Below are 8,914 nucleotides of genomic sequence, written 5' to 3'. Positions count from 1 at the left end.
ATTTAAGATTTTTACCCTAACTAGTGAAAATGCCCGTGCGTTGCCACGGCCCACGCACACGGTGGTCAGGATGTTGCTTTCACGTTTGTTGAATCCATATGTTTACTTGGATAATAAACACCTAAATTTTCTGACCTCAACTTTGACCGCAACCGCCGTATCGTAGGGTTGCCAAAGGACCGTCTGTGTGCCATGCTGTTGAGCTGCACTACGCTGCTACGGCCTAGAGGCACGATGGTTGTCATGATCATTTTGAAAGGTGATTGTGTGCATCACGTTGCCAAATTCCGACGATTGCTTAGGAGGGCTCTCGTCGTTCCTTTTGTGTTGGCGGCGCCACCATTTGTCTCTCTTCCAACATCCCGCAGTCGCGCATCTCCGTTCTTTGTCGCCCTTTTTAATTTGTTTATTTGGTTTTGTCATATGCTTATATTTAAGTCGTCTAACTTTTGATTAGAGATAGGTTGATTTCTCAGCATTTTTATATGGTTTGTGCTCTAAGATTTGACACGGACGACTTAAATTCAACGTCTCTGATTTGTTAGCTTATATTTAAGTTTTTTTTCAAAGTAAAATTTAGACAACTAAGAGTATATACTTATATGGCCACACCCTTAATCATTGTAGCCAATGGTACTTGTCCACGGTCAAGGGCAAGTAGCTTCTTTTGTATTCATTAAATTTAAATCCTAGAAATTTAAAATTTAAAATATATTAACACTGCATCCAGTCTTTTTTACCTGATTCGTGCATATCTATCTATCGCACTCTCTCATCATGTACTCCAGTCCAGTCTCCCCCGACCATGCATCCCGATCCCCGCTGTCACTCCAGTCACCCCTGACAATGCATCCCCGCCGGCTATGTCCGGTCGCGTGGGAGCTCTCCCCGCTTCGTCGGCTCCAGATCTGGCGCCGTCGCCCATCCCCTACACCGGCGCGCTGCCCCAATCCCCTGCTTCGGTGCCTCCCCGTCTCATGATTCGACGTGCGGCCTGTTCGCCATGCTCCAGCGCCACACACGGAGATGGCCTTGCGCCGCGCGAGTTCTAGCGCCTCCAGTCCTTCCAGTTCCTACGACGTCACCTCCGGCAGCCGGGATCTGTCACGGAACAATAAAATAAAATGATACACTCAAAACACATGCATCAAAACTTCCTCTTTTTGTCCTTCTAAAATAATAGCACACATATATCTGAAATAGGAGTATGTACCGAACTGAAAGCGATTTGTGCTGTTATTAGCAAGTCAGCAGAGTACCAGCAGTAAAAAGGGAGTGCAATTATGCAGCATCATTTCAGATTCTTTCGCAAAAAACACACACACATCATTTCAGATTAAATATGAAGGACCACATCTGCACTTGTGGGATGGTAGTAATATGATAGCGAGAAAGACAGTCAAAATGCATGGAAAGCTTAAGTAGTAACTGAGAATCAAACAGAAGAACCTGTAGCACTATAGTATAGTATATCACTTTATTGTGGGATGTGTAATTTGTACAACGAAGCTCAATCAAGAGAAATGAGAAGAGATGCAGCACCATCACCTAGTATGTGCCACTGAGGTACAATTCAATTGTTAGGTGAATCAGATCTCGGACCAGGCCCCGTCAAAAATAAAAGATCTTGGTCCAGCAGAAACATAAGTAAACCAGGAAGAAATCTCCACTATTGAATCAAGACAGCTGATGTATTCTGTATTAGACAAAGCTGAAACCTGGGTAGCTTGTTTTCACAGGTGCTTAATCAAAGTTGTTTTCCCTATAGAATATTGACCAAAAAACATAACCATTGGTTTTGCATCGAAGTCATTGTTCGTCTGGAAAATGGCAGAATAAACAGAATGACATGTAAGTACTCTTTGCAACATAATTGATCATATTTTCTTTTCACTGCAAATCTTATCAAGAATATTTTTCCTCAAAAAAAAACAATAATAAGCTTCTATAAAAACAATCTCAGGCTCCAAGTGATAGACATCATTTTCATGAATCCTAAACATTTCTAAGCTAGAAACAATGCACTGATTATTTCTAGACTGATAAAAAATCTTAACCTGTCATGAAATGAGCGAGAGAAACCAGGACTAACCTCCTGCCAGAAACAGCGACCAAGCTTGACATTAAACTCTGTGCACTCTCCAAAAAAACTTCTTGAAAGGGTTATCCACACTTGTCAAGTTGATGGAGAAATAGAATAACAAGTCCCCCTCTAGGAATTAGCGAGCAGTTAACGAGTATCCAGAAACAGCCACAATCCACCATATTATTGACTTGCATCCTTTTTTCTTAACAAAAAATCTGCCTAACATAAGGTCATCTACAAGAGAATCAAAATAGTTTTCCCCTAGAAACTAACATAATTCTCCCTCATCCTCCAACAAAGCTGAGTCTGCATAATCTAGAGCAGGGACAACCTACAGGGCCTCATCTCATGAACAAAGCAGGCTTGAAAATATTTCTAGTAGGAACAGATTGGCACATTTCCAAGTCACAAAGCACAGCTAGCCCTTTTATTTTAAACTTAAGTCCTTAACTGAAGCCAACAAAGAAGCTTGCACTGTTGCACATACATATAGGTTGATCGAATAGCTAAACCTTATAATTAAAACACAAGCCCAAAAGTTTAGAGCCTTTTGGGTTGACCTATCCAAATGGCACATTTGGAACTCTTCAATAATTTAGAAGTCCAGTGCATTGCTCCAATGTTGTAGCACTCTTGAGGGTTTATAGAGTATATGTACTCTAAGCTCCTTTTGCAATATCTTTGATTTCGAAGGTTATATTTTGTGGTAACTGGCATAATCTACCAAGTTGGACGTTTTGGCATCCAAATTGCAATACCATGGCTCCAATTTGTACAAGTTCCAATTATCCTGAACCAAAAGAGAGGCAATGAACATTTGAGAGAAGAGATGGATACTCTGCAATACAAAAAGTTCACCCGCTGCAGCTGCCATTACCAGGTGCCCACCCATGGCCGCCAAACTTTCTGAACAAAGGTTCTCCCGCTACATTACTTCTCTTCTCCACCAAACGTGCTCAAATCGAGACACTAAAAAGCACCGAATCTTACCATCTGCATAACGCTCGCTGATGAAGAGGGAGAAATCGAGCCACGTCTCAGGTCGCGTGGAGATGTGCCTGACGAACACCAACACCTCCCCGGTCACGCTGGGGACGGCATCTCCTTCGTCCGCCTCCTCCTCCCAGCATCGAGATGCCGCTCCTCACCCTCCCAACTATCTCCGCCAGATCGCTCTGATCCCCGCGGATCCTCTTCCTCATTTGTGTCCCCGTCGGTACCCTCCGCCTCTGCAGCGGTGAGTGGGGAGAAGGACTCCGGCGGGGGCGGTGGGGCGAGGAAGGACGCCACGTCCACTTCTTTCGACAGGGGAACGACCCATCGACGGCGGGGTTGCGGCGGCTGTCGCGCAGCGAGAGGTGGTGGCAGCTCGTGGGCGACGGCGTCTCGCGTGTGCGGAGGGAGGCGGTGGTTCGTGCGCTCGAGGGAGGAGGGAAGACGAGAAGATGAGGCACACAGAGAGATTCAGCATGGGGCCACGCCAGCTACGCACGGATGGAATGTTTGACGAACGAAGAAAAAGAGGCGAAGAGAACAGTTCGTATTTTTTAGATAGTTATAGATTTAAATAGTCTACGTTGATTCTTTAGGGGCATGTACCAAGATTGTACATATGGTAAGTTATACTCGGGTAAGTTATCATGATAGGCTGATAACAGAAATGACATCCTTAATTCAGACATGGACAAATTTAAGACCCGTGGTGAGAACATCAAAGTAGGCCTCGGCATTCGGTTTAACTGAAAAGTTCGATTCGGTTCTTCGGGTATTTAGGAAATTCGGTTTTTAGAATATCCTAACCGATCGGTTCTTGACGAAAGGAGGAACCGAAATTGTTAAGAACCGAAACTTTCAGTTCGGTTTCGGTTTTTGACCGAAATCACCGACCTGTATCGAGTGTATGAAGCGCTGGCTATGGACTATGGCCGCCGGACAAGATGACGCCGGCCGTGATGGTTTCGCTGCTGCCCGCCACAAAGAAACGCCGCCGCCGGAATATGGAATCCTGCCGCCCAACAGGCTGCAGCGTTGCTGTCGTAGAGCCAGAAAGGAGAGGAAAGGGCGGAGAGGTTGTTGGCCGCGGTTGCTGGAGTTGAAATCGGATCCAATCGGAGGTGGCCCAGCACGCACACGGAGGTTGGCGGCTAGGTCTCAGGAGGAGATCGAGTTGGAATTTGTTGTTTCTCATCGATCAAATAGACGGTGGTCAAACGGATTTGTTTCCCATGGTGGATTCGTGGGCTATTGGGCTGGACTTGGCTACGAGGGAGAGAGGACGAGACATGAGTAGGACACGGGGAGATCGATCTCCCCGGTCACGGGGCTGGATCGGAGGAGTTGCCTTTCTGTTGTTTCTATTTCTGTCTATATAGTTTGGTTTCTTTGGTTAATTCGGGTAACCGAGGGTCAGAACCGAATAGCCCCAATAAAGTTCGGTTTCTCCAAAATGGTAACCGAATTATGTACCTTGATTTTCGGTTATGGTTTCTTCGGTTTTGGTTCCGGTTTTTTCGGTTCGGTATTTCGGTTCTCGGTTAATATGCCCACCCCTACATCAAAGTCACAGTTCCATAATTCCACCATGTTTATAATATGGGAAACGATATATCCCGCCCGGCTGATTTCACGCACAGCGTCGGCTGGGCCGTTGGATCTAAATCGATCCTACGTCGACATGTGTGAGCCACGACACGAGCGTTTCTTATCCCGTTATCCGCACGCATGTAGCGTCCTTATCCTCAAGCAAGCCACGCACCCCACCACTTGTTTTCCCGTCTCCATCCCCATCGCCATGGCTACCTGTAACCTCAAGCACTTCCATCGCTGCTGCCGCGTGCTGCCAGCAGGGCAACGCTGCTGCAAGCGAAGACGCGCCACAATGCAAGCTAGTCGTCGGTGCTACAGCCTACATCAAACGGGAGGAGGCCATGGCCACCGATGCTGCGAAGTCATGGTCGCCGATGCTGCAGGGAGAAACGGTGGTGCTGCACAGCCATGGCCGCCGGTGATGCTGCAAACTATGGCCGCCGGGGCTTCAAGGCGAGGTGAAGATGCCGTGACCGGTGTGGGCCTGTGGGGCGGTGTTGTGAGGCCATGGCCTCCGGTGCTGCAGGGGGAGGCGGAGGTGCTGCAAGGCCATGGCCTCCGGTGATGCTGCAAGCGACGGCCGTCGATGCTGCAAGGTCGACACGAAGATGCTGCGACTGGTGTGCGGCGGTGCTTCGATGCCAGGACCACCGCCGGTGCTACAGGGGGAGGCGGAGGTGCTGCAAGACCGCAATGGCCATGGCCGCCGGTGCTACAAGGGCAAGGCAAGGACGCTGCGACTGATGCGTGGCAGAGCTGCGAGCACCGACGTTGCTGCTGCAAGGCGGCGGCGCTGTGCTGCAGGCGGCCATCCGCCGTCTCCCCGCCGGTGGTTTTGGAAGCCCGGACCAGACTTGTTGCAAGCTGGCCGCCGGCGCGACCGGTGACTATTCATGGGATCGTCGTGTGAGAAGACGGAGGGAGATGGTGGGGTCTGTGGGGAAGAGACTTGGAGGGAGACGATGCTGGGGGAGGATTCCAGAGGAGATTAGTTGCTTCCGTGAGAGATCTAGCGGCAGCGAACGTTCCAATCGGACGGCTTCTGTGCTAAAAACATGGAGCTGAAGCTACTTATTCCTTTATTTTCTTACTAAAATAATGACAATTTCCTAACTTCCGGTCCAGGTGTTGAACCGAGTAAACCGGCGGTTGGACCGGTGAACCGCGAACCGACAGCCTGACCGGTTCGGTCACCAGTCCGGTTTTCGAAACCAGGCTCCGGAGGCGGGTTGCATGCGGCCTCTTCCTGCATCGACAGCAGAGGCACGAGCCCAAAGACAGGGAGGGACCAACGTACGGGCGAGAGCGACGTGCATTACATATGTACGTAGTTACGTACGTACGGTGTGCACACACGCGGGAGCTAGGCGAGAGACCGACCGGTAGTACTGGCTACACACACACGGTACAAGCATACATGCATGTGTGTATAACCTTATACTGCTTTATACTATCCGTACACCCGATCGATCGACCGTCTTTTTCCATCTCGGCTAATACGAGGCTATATAGTTCTGCTGGGGAAACAGGCAGAAGCATTGCCATGCATGCATGTGACACTCGTTTGTAACGTGCAGTGCCTAGCTGCTAGCTTAGCTACCTTAGCCTCCGACCAACGAACTAGATCGGCCGTTATCGTACACTAACGTTTCCATGTATGCAATGCAAGAGGCGCCGTTCCATCCATGCATGCATCGACCGGGCCAGGGACCATATATGCATGTACGTTACGTTATCGTGCGTACCCGCGTATATACATGCTGCCTGCCTGCATGTTCGTACGTACGGATAAGCTATAGCTAAGACACGTATGTAAGTACGGCGCGAGCGTGGCATGTCTCCCTTTGTGTGTACATAAGCACGTATACCTATTACGGTGAAAAACGCATGTGAAACTCAAACTCTAGGTGACTAGGTCGCATGAACTCACTCGACGTGTCGATCGATCACGTGTACTTCGCTACGTGCCGGTCGGCCAAAGGAGGCAACAGTTCGTTGTTAATCTGCTTTCCCTAAGCAACTAAAACATTTTTACCCCGATATTTCGATAAATTACAGAGAGTATTTGAGGGAATAAATTACAGAGAGTTTTTAGTTGATCAACCCGTTCTCGGGCCTCTTTGCGCGCGCGTCCAGCCAAGGGAAGGGACGCTTGGGCCCACGGCCCGCATAAGCAGGCCCACTTCTTGTCCGGGGGACTGGGGGACACGCGCGCTGTGAGGCCTGACTCCTAGACCGGCCCACGCACTTGTCCCCTCCGCGGCCTCATCCGGCGAGCCAGCCAGCGAACACAGCGCCGCTCCCGTCGCTATCTTCGTTGATTTCACCGTGGCAGAGGGAGAGTGATGATATAGATAGAGGCGCTCTGAATTGATGGATGTTTGGATGGTCGGTCGCTAGGTGCCTGCGGCGTGCATGGCGCCGTGACAGGGCGCGTCACGGCCCTATAGCTATCAGGGAATAATGGCGTTGGCGACGTGTGCTGCTGATCGATGCAGCTGCGGGCTCTGATTGAATGATGACTGGGTGGAGTGGTGCATGCGCTGCAGTGCCGGCACTCTACTGTCTCTGCTCTACTGCACGCTGGTGTCACTGCCGCACGATCGGCAGGCATGCATGTGGTTGTCGTGATTAACGCGGGGGCTGTCACACCGCTGTCTAGACCCATCTTAGCAGGAAACTAATATTTACGACACAGAGAGATTAGGCAAACTAGTACTTATAACAGGCACTATTTCTTTTACTGACAACTCTTTATTTTTATTTGGTTCTCTCTCATTCTATGCGTATTTGTTCCATTTTCAAGTACATTGTGGTACACAACATGTTTTGAAATACATATTTCGTACATTATGGTAAATAAACTGTACCTTATCAGTTTTCAAATATCTCATACATGAACTTAGGAGAAGAGTACATCGTATGGTACATCACATGTACATTATCACTTTTTAAGTACCTCATGTATATGGATTTATGAGACTACTATATCGTATGGCACATCACATTTTTTCCAAAAAAAACCCACAGTACGTGACAGATACTTGACAAGTACATCAACACACATCACAGACACATCAAAGTACATGACAAGTACATCAAGACACATGCGAGTACATCAAAGCACATCACAAATACATCGAGACACATGGCAAGTACATCAAGACACATCAGAGACACATCAAGGTACATGACAAATACATCAATGCACATCACAAATACATCGACGCTCATGACTAGTACATGAGGTACCTCTTAGTACGTTAGCATTAAAATGCACATTAAACTACGTCAAACAAATGGAATTATACAGTTGAGTACCAGGTACCTCTCAATCCTCAATCACAGTACCAAGTGGTATCCAGAATCCTCGCTAAATAAGCAGAAAGATCCCCACTAAATCAGCACAAAAATTACACCTTCGATGCAGTCAATCCATGTGTAGGGACCCGACGGCACCAGACGTCCTCCACGGCGGCTGCTCCCGACGGCGTGGCGTCCTCCTTCTCCTGCACGGAGTTGGATCGGACAGGCACCGAGGCCGGGCTTCCCCATGGCGCAGAGAGCGTGAGTCGTGAGGGAGAGGAGAGGGAGGAGAGAGAGAAAGGAGAGGAAGAAGGAAGAGAGGACCACCATGTTAATCCCATGTCGCCAGAGATTAAAAGAAAAAAAAAGGGACACGTGTGTGGTGGAGAAGGTGGGGCTAGATAGCGGTGGAGTCACCATGAACTTTGGCTTTTCGTGATAGGGATTTTTCACCGCCGCACCAAGGTCCAAGGCTTTAGCCTGGGGTTGTTTTGTTCGGGTGTAATGCAAAGGCCAAAGGTTGTCGTAGAAAAATAGACACAAATGCATGGAAAAAAAGTTGGTCGGCCAAAAACGAAAAAATAGGCGGGAAATCGGTTTAAAAAACGGGATTGTCATAATACACCTCCATGTAAAACTCAGTCTTGCGGCATCGCCGTGGGTTGAGTTTTGAAAAAAACTTTCATGTTCAGAACATTGCATTGTCTAAGGGGGTAGGGTGAGTAAGCCGCGCCTACCAAGCTAAGCTTTCGTCAAAAAGACATCACTGGTTGCTTTTCGGCGCCCGCCCTTTATTTAGATGTTGGGGCAAGGCAAGCCCAAGGAAAGTCTAGGTTGGCGCTACATCTCGGCCGGCATCCTGCTCTTGAGAGGGTGTGGTCCTTGAGCGAACTCGTCATGCGCTGTGTTGCCCCAACGCAGGGGCATTTGGTGAGG

Source organism: Brachypodium distachyon, chromosome 4 (genome assembly GCF_000005505.3).
Source record: "Brachypodium distachyon strain Bd21 chromosome 4, Brachypodium_distachyon_v3.0, whole genome shotgun sequence".
NCBI classification, from domain to species: Eukaryota; Viridiplantae; Streptophyta; class Magnoliopsida; order Poales; family Poaceae; genus Brachypodium; species Brachypodium distachyon.
The sequence above is the reverse complement of the archived record's forward strand: the minus strand, read 5'-3'. Positions refer to the sequence as shown.